Source organism: Schistocerca cancellata, chromosome 9, assembly GCF_023864275.1.
Source record: "Schistocerca cancellata isolate TAMUIC-IGC-003103 chromosome 9, iqSchCanc2.1, whole genome shotgun sequence".
In the NCBI taxonomy this organism is placed as follows: domain Eukaryota; kingdom Metazoa; phylum Arthropoda; class Insecta; order Orthoptera; family Acrididae; genus Schistocerca; species Schistocerca cancellata.
The window spans coordinates 281,040,992-281,056,569 of NC_064634.1; positions in this window are offsets into that span (position 1 = coordinate 281,040,992).

The following is a 15,578-nucleotide window of genomic DNA, read 5'->3' on the forward strand; positions in this document are numbered from 1 at the left end:
TTAGCAGAATATTGAATCGGTGGGTTCAGGAGGGTAATACGGAACGCCGTGCTGGACCCCAACGGCCTCGTCTCACTAGTAGTCGAGATGACAGGCATCTTATCCGCATGGCTGTAACGGATCGTGCAGCCACGTATCGATCCCTGAATCAACAGATGGGGACGTTTGAAAGACACCAACCATCTGCACGAACAGTTCGACGACGTTTGCAGCAGCATGGACTATCAGCTCGGAGACCATGGCTGCGGTTACCCTTGACGCCGCATCACAGACAGGAGCGCCTGCGATGGTTTTCTCAAGGACGAGCCTGAGTACCCGAATGGCAAAACGTCATTTTTCGGATGAATCCAGGTTCTGTTTACAGCATCATGATGGTCGCATCCGTGTTTGGTGACATCGCGGTAAACGCACATTGGAAGCGTGTATACGTCATCGCCATACTGGCGTATCACCCGGCGTGATCGTATGGGGTGTTATTGGTTACACGTCCCGGTCACCTCTTGTTCGCATTGACGGCACTTTGAAGAGTGGACGTTACATTTCAGATGTGTTACGACCCATGGCTCTATCCTTCGTTCGATCCCTGCCTAACTCTACATTTCAGCAGGATAATGCACGACCGCATGTTTCAGGTCCTGTACGAGCCCTCCTTAATACAGAAAATGTTCGACTGCTGCCGTGGCCAGCACATAATCCAGATGTCTCACCAATTGAAAACGTCTGGTCAATGGAGGCCGAGCAACTGGCTCGTCACAATACGCCAGTGCATGGGCAGCTGTACCTGTACACGCCATCCAAGCTCTGTTTGTCTCAATGCCCAGGCGTATCAAGGCGGTTATTACGGCTAGAGGTGGTTGTTCAAAATGGTTCAAATGGCTCTGAGCACTATGGGACTTAACATCTGAGGTCATCAGTCCCCTAGAACTTAGAACTACTTAAACCTAACTAACGTAAGGACATCACACACATCCATGCCCGAGGCAGGATTCGAACCTGCGACCGTAGCAGTCGCGCGGCTCCAGACTGAAGCGCCTAGAACCGCTCGGCCACTCCGGCCGGCGAGGTGGTTGTTCTGGGTACTCATTTCTCAGGATCTATGCACCAAAATTGCGTGAAAATGTAATCACATGTCAGTTTTACTATAACATATTTGTCCAATGAATACCCGTTTATCATCTGCATTTCTTGTGGGTGTAGCAATATTAATGGCCAGTATTGTAGTTTAAATGTACACATTGTTAGTACTATTAAATTATTGATTTTGCACATTAGCTTTATATCTAATACCTTAAATGTGTAATTTCAGCTATACGAATTTCTTAATATTTGCTGTTGTCATCACACGTAAACGAAGGAGTTAATGTGATTTATTGAATCTCTCAACAGGTGGAGAGACAGTTGACTCGCGTATCAAAATATCAGTCTATTGTAAATATGGTGATGTTGACAATTACGGAACGGAAAATTTTCTGTAAAAGCGGAGACTCATATCATAGATTGACATAATAGACGGCAGTCGACGGCACAAAGGTAAGCAAAATCGAGGGACTGTATTTGCATAACCAAAACTGAGCATTAAAAACAACACGAAAGGCGTGCAAAGATATTCAAATGCATACCATCGGCACCGGTTGTAATTGCGTGTCTTTTCATTTGGTTGCTGGGATACGGAGCTGAACCGCGCCTGCAGCTCTCACGCCGCGCTACCCTGGCAGCCGTGGAGCGGCACCTGCAGACGCAGATGGAGACACCGATGGTGGCGTCTGGACGCGGAGCTGCCGACAGCGCATAGCGATTCTTATCTCCGTCGCTGGACGGAGAAGCCGCTTGGCGCCCGTCTTTCAGGTACGCCCGTGGTAGGCCAGCTTTAACGAGCAACGCAGTCAGGAGTACGTTTTAGCTCCCTAGCATAATACCGTCTTTGGAATGGTACAGGGAAAGGTATCATACACCAGTCCGAGAAAGAGGATACTTTTTGTCTCGTCTACGCACGATTTTCACCGATGCTCCAAATGTACACCAGTATAGGCATCCATTGACAGATTGAGCCATTTAAGAAATGACTGCGAATGTGTGGTTCCGACTTTAGCATAAACGTTTGTCCTACTTAGTACGAATATAATAGACGTTTTAAGAATTTGGTTAAGTCCCCGTCGAACTGCTTTCGAATTTCACGCATGACCCATGGTTTGTGAAATGTGGAACATGCATGATGCTGCTCTAGTGCAATTTGCTGCTGATGTAAGCCGATATCTAGTGCGCCAGTATGGCCCAGGACGTACAGGCCAAGCACGGACTTTATTTCGGATTCCATCACCTGACCTCACTACCTGGACTTTTTTGTCTGATGTTATCTATGAAGTGAAATGTGGTCGTAAGTGGAGCGAGAGAATGAAGTGTTGGGAAGAAAGAAGACATTCAAACAAGTCATCCGTGATCCTAAAGGGTCAAAATGATCCAAATAATATTAAAAGTAAATAAAGGGCATCCCTGTCGAAAAAGTTGAAGAACTGGATCATCACATTGTAGAATCTTTTCATGATCTGCAAGATGACCTGGGGGTACTTGAAAGAGTCCGTTACTACTGCGGAGGTAAGTGCAGCATTGCACCGCAAAGTGACAACGACGTGTGCAACACCTCCAGTAACATGTACAGGTGTACAGCAAATAATAACACGTAACATGCTGAAATAGCATCGTATTTCTTGTTGAGGTGAGCCACGGGTTTATTTTGAGACCTGTTACATGGGAAACAAATCGAAAATTTGAGTAAATTCATTTTGTGTGTTAAGCACTGTCGTTATCTATTATATGATCTATATAATCGTACATGTCCTGACATGTAGGCTGCCTGACATGATGAGGGTGTTCTGACAGTAGTATTGGCCTATCTTACAGACCTCTTTTGCAGGAACTGTATCTGTGGATGGATTGAGGAGGGGAGGGATGTGCGGAGATGGGGAGGAGCAGATGGATAGGGATAGAGGAAGTAGGAAGGGATGAACATAGAGCAATGCAGGACGTGATCAACAAAGAGGGACAGAAGTGGTTGGACAGAAAGAGAGGGGAAGGAGATGGGCAGAGAGTAAAGTAAGAGAGGGGACAGAGAGAGTAGGAGAAGTAGAAGATGGATAAGGAGAGGGAGGAGGAGATCGACGTAGGAGATGAACAGGATGAGGTGGCGAGGAGGTGTATGGACAGGGGCAGGGGGAGACAGGGAGCAGGGGCAGATGAGATGGACAAAGAGAGAAGAGAGAGGTGGACAGAGGGAGAACAGGAGGAAAAGTCAGTGGTCAGAGATGGGAGGGAAGAGGAGGTGGACAGAGACAGAAGGAGAAGAGAAGAGGGGCAAGAAGAGAAAGGCAGAAAGAGAGGGAGGAAGAGATGGGTAGGAAGAGGGGTAAGGAGGAGCAGATGGACAGAGATGGGAGGGAAAAATACAAGGATAGAGGGAGGGGAGAGGGAGGTATATTCTAAGAGACAAAGTGGACAAAATGGATGGAGAGGGGAAGGAGAATATGGAGAGACAGAGAGGGAATGGAGGAAGAGATGGACTGGTAGCGTTGGAGGATGAGATATACGGAGAGAGACAGGGGAGGAAAATGAATGTGGACAATGAAAGAGGCAGGACAAGGAGGATGAGACGTTGCATTATATTTGTCCAACATTCATGTGAGCAAAGGAGAGTTTATCTATGTGTATATGTCCGAGATCATCTCCCAGATTTATCACCACTGTGGGGTTTACAATTTCCTAGCTCCAACAACAGTGAAAATATGGACAAAAGCGTGTGTTTTCCAGCCCCAGGCAAATAAGTTGCCCTGCATGACAGGTCTGCTGGCGTGAACAGTATCGGCTTGCCAAAACAACGTGCTTTGTAGGGCAACCTATATATCAGACGCAATGAACAGTTTTCTGGACGCCAGTATGTAGGCTACTCTGTATAATAGATATTGTGGGAGTATTCATCATGTGGCTTTGCAGGTCCTTGTGTTTACTGTGTTTGCAGTTAAAATTGTTGGATGTAAGGTCCGCCAGTTATGCAAAACACCGTTTTTTCCAAGTTACCAAACATGTTTCAGCACCTCTGTGCCATCATCAGTAGTTTTATGTTTTACTAAATCTTCACAATAGGTTTGCAAGATTTTTCAGAATCCGTTTTGCATTATTTATTACACGTAGCTTGTCTTGGTTTTGTGTGGCAAGCCCATTTATTCTCAGCAGCAAGGTGAGGTGTTATGAAGCACACGTAAACATAACACGTATTTTCTCAAAAGAAGGTGCTTCACTAAAACACTATGTAATTGTAAAGTGCTCTTACCACCTTATTTTGTGAAAAACGTGTTATGTTTATGCGTGCTTCATAACACATCACCTTGATGCTGGGAATAAAAGGGCTTGCCACACAAAAACATGACAAGCTACCTGTAATAAATAATGCACAAGTGGTCCTGAAAAACCAATCAAACTGATTGTGAAGATTAAATAAAACAGAAACCCAATGATGATGGCACAGAGGTGCTGAAACATGTTTGGGAACCTGGAAAAACGGTATTTTGCATAATTGGCGACCTCTGTTATTGAACTGTACTGCAGGAGCTAAAGCTGTTGAACATGGCTGGGGACGGGTTGTGATAGACAGAGCAGGGGATGGTCAGAGTGAAGGGGACGTACATGAGGCATATGGAAGGTGCAGAGGGATAGTGGACAGGTGGAAAAGGAAGGGGAGGAAGAAGAAGTGGAGAGAGAAAAAGCATGGAGGGTATGGTCAGAGGGAGGGAGAACAGAGATATGATAAGAGAGGTTGAGTGGAGGAAATGGGCGAAGAGAGGGGGAGGAGGAGATAAAGAGACAGGGTGAGCAGGAGGAGATGGACAGACAGAGGCAGGAGAATGAGGTGGACAAACAGAGGGAGGAATAGGTGGACACAGAGAGAGGGAGATGGAGGTGTGTTTAATACATGTGTAAGATGCATATGCAGAGGAAACCATGGGATACAGCCGACATATCCAATATCTTTGTAGTGTTATGTTTCGGGGTGACTACACCTAAACAGTTTAGCTATAATGAAGAGGACCGCTTCAAAGACGGTCGGAACGTAGGTTGTATAGTTGTTTCAGTGTTTCATAATAACTTCTGAAATAATGTTATTTAAATTGACACTTTCCATGTCCCAATACGAAACAAAGTTGATTGAAAAATTTACATTCCATGTAAGTTTGTACTATCTAGAATAATATTTAATCTTGTAGTCATTGCAACCTCGTAAAAGCACTTTAGCATCTATATCGTGAACGAATAGTTCGAAGACTCAAATGTTTCTGCTGCTATAGTTGCGTACTTTCATCCCCGTCAGTTTTCGCTGTCAACAATAATACACCCTAAATTTACGTCGAGTAACTGCGCTTACGCTGTAGCTATCCGGTTTTCCTTTTTCCCAAAAAGCAAAAATGACAAACTCTAGTGTCTCCTGTAGCCTGGCGAGATGACGAGTAATATCAAGCTTTCTGGCCATGTCTCTAGAGCGTTCATGCTTCTATTTCAAACTCCCAAAGTAAATCTTGTAGTATTTATTTTATACAGAGTATAATGTTAGTCTAGTTATCACTCAGGACCAAAGATTTGTATTATGATTCTACTCACAAATATAGTTTACACTGAGGTGACGAAAGTCACCGGATAGCGATATACAGGTGGCAGTGCATTTGTACTTAGGCTATTCATTTGAAAAGGTTCTGGCGTGATTGCGGCTGCATAGACTCTGAAATCAGAATGGTGGTTGAAACTACACGTATGGGACATTCTGTTTCGAAAGTCTTTAGGGAATTCAGTATTCCGAGATCCGCAGTGTCAAGAATGTGCCGAGAATACCAAATTTCAGGCTTTAACTCTCACCACGGACAATGCCGATGGCCTTTACCTAACGACTGAGGACAGCGGGTTTTGCATAGAGTTGTCAGTGCTAACAGACAAGCAACACTGAGTGAAAGAAGCGCAGAAATCAATGTGGGACGTACGACGAACGTCAGTGCTGCGAAATTTGCCGGTACCGGCGTACGGCAGCAGACGACCGACGCGAATGCCTTTGCTAACGGCACGGCATCGCCTGCAGTGCCTCTCCCGGACTCGTGACCATACCGGTTGAACCACAGGCGACTGGATAACCGTTGCCTGACCAGATGAATCCCGATTTCAATTGGTAAGAGGTTGAGTGTGGCGCAGACCCAACGAAGCTATGTGAGACGTGGCGGAGTTGTGCTATCTTCGGATCATCTGATTGACTGGCGTCCCGAATGCCGCACTGATTCACTCGGTTTATCTCTGTTAGCGGAATGAGGAAAAGACGGGATCCGTGCCGCGGTTAGCGAGCTGGTATTGGTACGAGGTGCTAGAAGCTACGGACTGAGGAACCAGTCTGTTGACATAGTGGCTGTTGGGGCCTTTTGGTGTACTCGGAGTCTGCTGTAACCTATTTGAAGCTGTGAGTGTAACTTTGTTGACTTGTTTAGTGATTTCTATTTATGTGTGTATAAGAAGTGTCTTACGATCAGCTGGTCTGTTACAACCTCCGAGTTAGTCTCGGTTTAAATGAATGTTTGCTTAGATGGGACACCAACTGAAGCAGCCTAAAGTCCATGCCAGCAGGGTGAGGTTGTATCTGTTGTTCTGTGGTTTCAAAAGATCATTCGATGTCAGTTGGTAAATCTGCTACTAGTTATCACAAGTGTCTTATCCTTTTATGTTAGCAGTTTTAGAACAGTAATAGAAATTTCTGCTTATAATTGAAGTAACATTGTAATAGAAGTGGCGCTTGTCTGCGTGTACGTACTCCTGTATTTTGGCCTGTGCATGTACCCGGACGGCGTCTCCGAACGCCGTTAGCTCTCGCTCGAAATTTGATTCCAGCTGCAGTTACTAAACATATTACGTTTTCCGGATATTCTATGTAACTGCTGGTTTTAAGTAACTGCTTTTTCGAGCAGTCTTGTGATCTATCGTGACAAACATAGCAATCTACATGGAAGCACCAAAGAAACTGGTATAGGCATGTGTATTAAAATACAGAGACACGTGAATAGATAGAATACAGCGCTGCAGTTGGCAAGGCCTATATGAGACAACAAGTGTCTGGCGCAGTTGTTAGATCAGTTACTTCTGCTACAATCGTAGGTTATCAAGATTGAAGAGAATCTGAGCGTGGTGTTATAGTCGCCGCACGAACGATGGGACATAGCATCTTCGAGGTAGCGATGAAGCGGGGATTTTCCCGTACGACTAGTTCACGAGTGTATCGTGAATATCAGGAATCAGGTAAAATATTAAATCTCCGACATTGCCGAAAAAAAGATCCTGCAAGAACAGGACCAACGATGAGTGAAGGGAATCGCTCAACACGACAGAACTGCAACGCTTCCACAAATTGCGGCAGATTTCAAAGGTGGGCCATAAACAAGTGTGACCATGCGAACCATTAAACGAAACACCATCGATATGGCCGAAGGCCTACTCGTGTACCCTTGATGACTGCATGACATAACGCTTTACGCTTCTCCAGGACCCGTCAAAACCAACGTTGGACTGATGATGACTGTATACATGTTGCCTTGTCGGACGAGTCTCGTTTCAAAGTGTATCGAACGGATGGACGTGTATGGAGAAAACCTCATGAATCCATGGACCCTGCACGTCAGCAGGGGACTGTTCAAGCTGGTGGGGGCTCTGTAATAGTGTAGGGCGTGTTCAGTTGGAGTGATTAGGGACCCCTGATACGTCTAGATACGACTCGGAAAGGTGACATGTACGTAAGCATCCTGTCTCACCACCTGCATCCATTCAAGTCCATTGTGCATTCCGCCGTACTTGTGCAGTTCCAGGAGGACAATGCGATACCCCTCAAGCTCAGAATGGCTACTCTTCTGAGTTTAAACACTTCCGCTGGCCACCAAACTCCCCAGACATGAACATTATTGAGCATATCAGGGATGCCTAGCAATGTGCTGTTCAGAAGAGATATCCAACCCCTCGTACCCTTACGGATTTATGGAGAGCCCTGCAGGATTCATGGTGTCATTTCTCTCGAGCACTACTTCGGTCATTAGTCGAGTCTTTGCCACGTCGTGTTGCCGCACTTCTGCGTGCTCGCTGGAGCCCTATACTATATTAGGCAGGTGTACCAGTTTCTTTGGCTCTTCAGTGTATTTTCTGTATTTCACGAACTTTCACTGTGCTTAAGTTTTTGAATGTTTTAATTCCATCTGTAACTCATGGATCTTGATGGCCAGCTTGGCCTAAGTTGGTGCTTACTTATTGTAACACATTGGAAAATTACCAGATATAATAAAGTTATAAATTTGCCCTCTTTCTCGGAGGACTGATTTTTGTTCTTGCTTGTTGTGTAATTTAATTTAGAAAATTTTACTTAATTCCACTGCTATACTTGTGTGAGTTTTATTTAAGGGCCTTACGGCCGCTTAATATTTTAGGTTACTTTAACTTATTGTCTACTGAGTTTTACGAGTTAATGGCAGCTTCGGCCTTCTGATTTTGATAAACAGTAGGTATTTCAATTATTCTTTCTTCGATTTAAATTTGCTTGTGTAATTGAAGCTTGTTGTTGAAACTGATATTTCTCTTGTCTTAAAGACTGCTTATGTAAGAGAAACTTGCTGTTCATTCTCATACATCAGGTGCAAAAGAAGGCTGTGGTTTTAATTATCATTCTGATTGTTGGCATATTTTGAAATAAATTTGTAATTTCTTAAGGAAAAATGATGTCCTCAGCCTATGTTCTCCCTTCCACGTCTCCTATCCTTTGTCCATCCTGTGTTCGGACGTTTCACTATGAACCCAAGTTGTCAACAACGGCAGTGTGACAGCTGGTGATGGGCCAATAGTGGTGTAGGCCGTGTTTACCTGGAACGGACGGGGTCCTTTGGTGCAACTTCATAGATCACTGAATTGAAATCATTATGTTTGGCTACTTACAATTCGAGTGACTGATCTGGCCACCCAGCTCGCCCGACAAGAATCCCGCAGGAAATTTATGGAACATTATCGAGAGGTCAATTCGTACACAAAATCCTGCACTGACAACACTTTCGCAGTTATGGAGGGCAGCACGGCTCCGTGTTTCTGCACGGGACGTCCATCGACTTGTTGAGTCCATGCCACGTCAAAATGGCTCTGAGCACTATGGGACTTAACATCTATGGTCATCAGTCCCCTAGAACTTAGAACTACTTAAACCTAACTAACCTAAGGACAGCACACAACACCCAGCCATCACGAGGCAGAGAAAATCCCTGACCCCGCCGGGAATCGAACCCGGGAACCCGGGCGTGGGAAGCGAGAACGCTACATGCCACGTCGAGTTGCCGCATTACGCCTAGCAAAATGAGGCCGACGAGGTATTAGGAGGTCTACCATGACTTTTGGAACCTCAGTGTACATTCTTGTGTGATGGACATGTTGCATATTTTCACAGTGGTTATTCAAGGTAATGAACCCGTAGTTCATCGTTACGATTGACGGTGGGAAACTGCACTTTCGGACTTTGAGTGTGTGTTGTTGATTTTCGTGAATTAATGTGCAGTTAAATTATGCGATTCCCTTTATCGCACTATATAGATTAATTATTGTTCAACTGTTTTCTTCATTTGAATCCACAATTTATATGGAGCAATGATTTCAACGTTTGGATATTGTTCGATAAACATTTATTCGGTTGAAACTATTGTCCTCTGGTTTCGTCAACATCATTAATCCTTTAGGATTTATCCAGTTATTTCGCACATTTAGATATTGTGCGATAACTTCTCTACTTACTCAAAATGGTTTGAGAATCATTTTTATATTAACTGTATGGGCTTTAAAGCGACGGTGCATGACTGAACCCTGTGATATTACCACGCGTCAAGCCGAAAAAAAAGTGCATCTCGGAGACGAATAGCAGCCAATGAAACCACCGGCGAGCTGAGAGCTTCTTAGATAAGTCGTAGGATCAGTACCGCCTCGCATCTTGCCACGCTCCCACGGAACTCTAGTGAAGTTAACCGAGATCGTCTTAAGCGTTCTAGTATTAAATAACCCATCTCAAACGAAAGAAAAACTAGTTTTCTTGTGACTAAGACACGGTATATATGCAAATAATGGCACTGGTATAAGAAGAATCGTTAATACTGTATAATTAAAGAAGTTCCAGGAAGTAACAGGATATGTAATATCTTTTAGAAAACAGGGAAACATCACATATGTCATCATCACTTCATCACAGTGGGTGTTGGAAAGAAGTGACCCAAAATTTAGAGTTAACTGAATAGTTTAAATGAATATTTTGTCAAATGTAAAACCAAATAAATCGTATTGTGTAACAAGAGCAGCCATTAACTCAAAGACTGAATGGGTCGCCAATATCAGTTGCTCGTATTTCTAAACCAATATTCTTCTTTGTCTAATTTTATGTCCAAAAGCCAGGAACTACTATTATTCGTTAACATGCAAACTGTATTACAAACACTTACAATAAAAGAAATTAAGTCATATAGATAGCACGGAAAAGATTTTGTACAACTATGACAGTTTCAGCCAAGACAACTGAATGAAAACAAAAGAATGGTATGAAACGTCATTGGAAAAATCGTAAGCTACCGTAGAAATACACAGTAATATGCAGATTGATTGTGTGTCGGTACGAAGGGGTCCATTACACGGGCACATCTATCGTAGAAAGGGTATTTCAACGATTAGATAACAATAAAAGCTTTCGTATCCATAAGTATACAAGCTAAGGTCCCAGGATACGAGAAGTTAAAGCACTAAACGATGACAGTACCGTTTCTCTTTCTCCAGCGACAAAAAGATCCAGTCTGTGCTTGCAATGTCGGAGCAGTGCTGTGAGGAAGAATCTTTTGCCCTTAGAGTTTATGGATCCATCAAAGACTTGTACTTACAAACTTGCGACCACGTTTCTGAAATTGGAAATTCGGGTACTTCTAGCAGAGTTGCAAGCTTCTAAAACTGTTTTGGAAATAGTAGTAGGGTCAATTGGAAAAACGCATTATTGCAATAACGTAAAGTTTTAATGAGACATTGACTACGAAGTTCGCTAAGAGATCAGATAACTATTCTGGAAAGGTTACCTAAATACATGAAAATTCAGAAGCTCCTTTGTAATTGGAAAAGATCGCATGTTATACAACTTTGTAAAAAGAATCAAATAGATCTGATCATCAGCGGTAACGACCAAAATCACTGACATCTATCTGTAGCAGAATGCTACACAGATTCTGAGTTCAAGTACTTTAACTGTTGGATACAAAATAACCTAAATCCAATAAGCAAGAACTTCAGAAACGTCGATTATGCTAAACTGAGCTCTCCCACTTCTCGGTGAAACTTTTCGGTTTTCAGGGCCTAAACAAAGCAAATAATCAATTTCAGACAACGTCGCTGATCATCATCGCAAAAATGAAAACGGAATTCATCGTATCTGTCTAAAATTACTGTGATAAGTACTCTATGAAAGAAAATCACATTTTTGTGAATTAAGTACTCTATCAAAGTAAGTTATATATCTGGGAATTCATCATTTTTGTCACATCTCTGTATATTCCAACATTGCAGGGCTCATGACAGATTCGGAATTTCGGATACATTCGACGTCGTCAAGAGTGAAGGTAGTCGCACGGCTTTCATACACCGAAAAAATGTACGGGTGAATCTCTTTTTCGGAGGCATGTTTAAATATCGGGTAATGGAAACTCCCGTGACGGGCGCCACTCTCGTTTGATTAGGAACCGCCGGCGGGTTGGTTATTACCGTAAAACGAGACTCAAAAGCGAGTAAGCGATGCAAACAGTGTTTTAATGCAATCTTCTTAATTAAAAGGCACGACAGACGCCGCACACCCGCAAGAATTTACATTTCGTGTAAGTGGGCGGAAAAATAGGAGTGGAGAATAGGGGTAGATTGCTGAGAGCTTGCTGGGGAGCGAGGGTGGGGGGGGGGAGGAGGGATGATTTGGAGCACCACCGAGCTGCTGATGGACGGAGAGTATATTCCGAAACAAAGGATGTATTAATTACAATCATACATTCAGCAAGGGCCGTACATCACCCTTGCAGGAGGGTTCAATTGTTTGGAGGAAATTTGAGGACCAACATCTTCATAATGCTGATCAGTTGGTGGTTTCTAGCAGACTGTACTTTTAATCGGGTCAGACATAAAATACTTGTCATTTGCAAATGAACTATCGTCCGAGTTTTTATTCATGTAATATTATACTCGTGCTTTCTTGAAGCAGTGGTGTATGCCGGCCAAACAAATATTTTTATAGAGACACGCCAACTTTGCAACAACAGAACTCCACAAATTAGCCAAAACTGAGCTTACCATCTTAGTAAATTGAAGTGGACTTGCGACTCTCTCCTCGCCGCTGACCACAAGACTTCAAGCCATATTGCAGTCGCGAAGTAATGTTAAGCTATAAAAAATATTACTCTTTTAGAAAAAAAAATTCAATAAACTAATTCATTACATAAAGCACCCTATTTGACAGAGTGAAGATAAAAAGTGTTTGCAGAAAAGAAAGTATATAGCAAGGAGCTTCAGTTGGAAGTACTTTTATTCGGAAGGTAATTTTAAGCTAGCGGTAACGTTTACGCTTTGTACAAAATGGAGTTCAATACGTGCAGTGAGTCCATGTTGTTATATTGCCATCGCAAAATTTTGTTGTGAATGAGTACTTGGCTTTCTTTGATTCCCTTGTCAGGTTTTGGTACGGAACCAGAGCCGACAGTATTTAGTCAACGTAAGAACCTATCTGTGCTCTTCTCAAGCTACTCACAGAAAAACAGACATCGACAAAAGTTAGTTATAAAATCGAAGAAGAGGACAAGATAACATAATCTTCGTACGGTAACATTAAAGACTAGATTCTGTACTATGGGAAGTGCTGAGAGAGCTTCGCAAGTTTCCAAGTATATTCAAAGACATTTCTTTTTTTTCTTTTTGAATGCAACAGTGGCCAACACTATGAAAGAATTGTGCCCAAATTGCTGGAGTAATTAAAAGAAGAATGACTCGGTTTATTTTCGGTCTTTCTATAGCTGATTTTTGTTATTTCACGACCGATTTTGAGCAGTGTCACCCATCTGTAGATCATTGCTCGTAGTTACAGAGTATCCAGTCGTAAGGAAACTATAAGTGTGACTGTCATATTATAATTCTGTATATGAGAATGGAAATGATAGTTCCGTCAACACTTGTTACTCTGATACTCCGCGGAAATAAGTTCTACCTTCCTTCGACCGACGCTGCTGGCTGTACTCCTGAGACAATTCAGTTTTGAGGGTGGAACAAACCTCAGCACTCCTTGTTGTTGACCTACATGTAATCCGACTTTATGTATATCGCACAATCCCTGCCAGTCTGACTGTTCATCAACTGTACGCTTTATTCCCAGAATTCAAGCTTCAACAGATTAATTACTGTCTTACTTAACACTATCAGTTGTTCCTTTCACAAGTGACAGCAACGTCACTTGATTTCATGTACATTTACGGGATTAAAAACTCCATCATTTTTAAAGGCCATACAATGCCTAGCACTAACTTGTTTGGTGAAAAACGCGGGTAAAATCGGCCACCATTCGCCTACAGTATTTTTACGACCGAATCCAACTGTCATTGGAGTGGGAATGGGAGAGTGTCAAGGGAAAGCGATTAAAATTTAGTTAGTGATAAGATTCGCTGACGACAATTGTTAGCCTCAGAGCAAGTGAGCAAGAATTTCAGGATCTGTTGAATGGAAAGAACGGTCTAACGAGCGCAGTACACGCATTGAGTGTACACTGAAGAAAGTCGAAAGTGTACGGAAGTCGCAGGAAAAAAGATTAGAGAGAAACCTAACATAAAAATTAGATTGCATGAAGTAGGCAATGTGAAGGAATTCTGCTTCCTTGGAAGTAAAACTACGCATAACAGATGAAGCAAGGAGCATATAATAAACAGAATAGAACAACAAAGAGGAAATTTAACGGTATAAGAAGTCTATTAGCATCAAGCATCGTCTCTAATACGAGGAAAAAATTGCTGAGAATTAACGTTTAGAGCATAGCATTGTTAGTAGTGAATCGTAGTCTGAGAAGCCCAAAAAAGGAGAAATGCGACGTGTTTGGTATATGGTGCTGTAGAATTATGTTGGAAATTAGATGCACTGGTAAGATATGAAGCGGCTCTTCGCAGAATTGGTGAAGAAAGTTAAATGCGGAAATCATTTACTAAAAGAAGGAACGGGAAAATAGGACATGTATTACGACATCAAGGATAACTTGAAAAAACTTTTTATAGACAAGATTGCATTAATTAATATTTATTATTGATGACAGTTTCGACAGTTAAAATTATCTTCTGATCTTCAAAAAAGTTTCTGTTATAACTCGTGAACCATTATGGGTTTATCACTCGTGTCAGGCCCTCGTTATGGTGATGAATATACAGCATATTATACGTAGGTTCGTCAAAAAAGAAAAAACGTAAAGTTAGAATGTACCTTATGCAAAAGGGCACGTTCACACACTTTGCATTCCACTGAGGCTTGTTAGTCGTTACAGTGCATAATACACTCCTGGAAATTGAAATAAGAACACCGTGAATTCATTGTCCCAGGAAGGGGAAACTTTATTGACACATTCCTGGGGTCAGATACATCACATGATCACACTGACAGAACCACAGGCACATAGACACAGGCAACAGAGCATGCACAATGTCGGCACTAGTACAGTGTATATCCACCTTTCGCAGCAATGCAGGCTGCTATTCTCCCATGGAGACGATCGTAGAGATGCTGGATGTAGTCCTGTGGAACGGCTTGCCATGCCATTTCCACCTGGCGCCTCAGTTGGACCAGCGTTCGTGCTGGACGTGCAGACCGCGTGAGACGAAGCTTCATCCAGTCCCAAACATGCTCAATGGGGGACAGATCCGGAGATCTTGCTGGTCAGGGTAGTTGACTTACACCTTCTAGAGCACGTTGGGTGGCACGGGATACATGCGGACGTGCATTGTCCTGTTGGAACAGCAAGTTACCTTGCCGGTCTAGGAATGGTAGAACGATGGGTTCGATGACGGTTTGGATGTACCGTGCACTATTCAGTGTCCCCTCGACGATCACCAGTGGTGTACGGCCAGTGTAGGAGATCGCTCCCCACACCATGATGCCGGGTGTGGGCCCTGTGTGCCTCGGTAGTATGCAGTCCTGATTGTGGCGCTCACCTGCACGGCGCCAAACACGCATACGACCATCATTGGCACCAAGGCAGAAGCGACTCTCATCGCTGAAGACGACACGTCTCCATTCGTCCCTCCATTCACGCCTGTCGCGACACCACTGGAGGCGGGCTGCACGATGTTGGGGCGTGAGCGGAAGACGGCCTAACGGTGTGCGGGACTGTAGCCCAGCTTCATGGAGACGGTTGCGAATGGTCCTCGCCGATACCCCAGGAGCAACAGTGTCCCTAATTTGCTAGGAAGTGGCGGTGCGGTCCCCTACGGCACTGCGTAGGATCCTACGGTCTT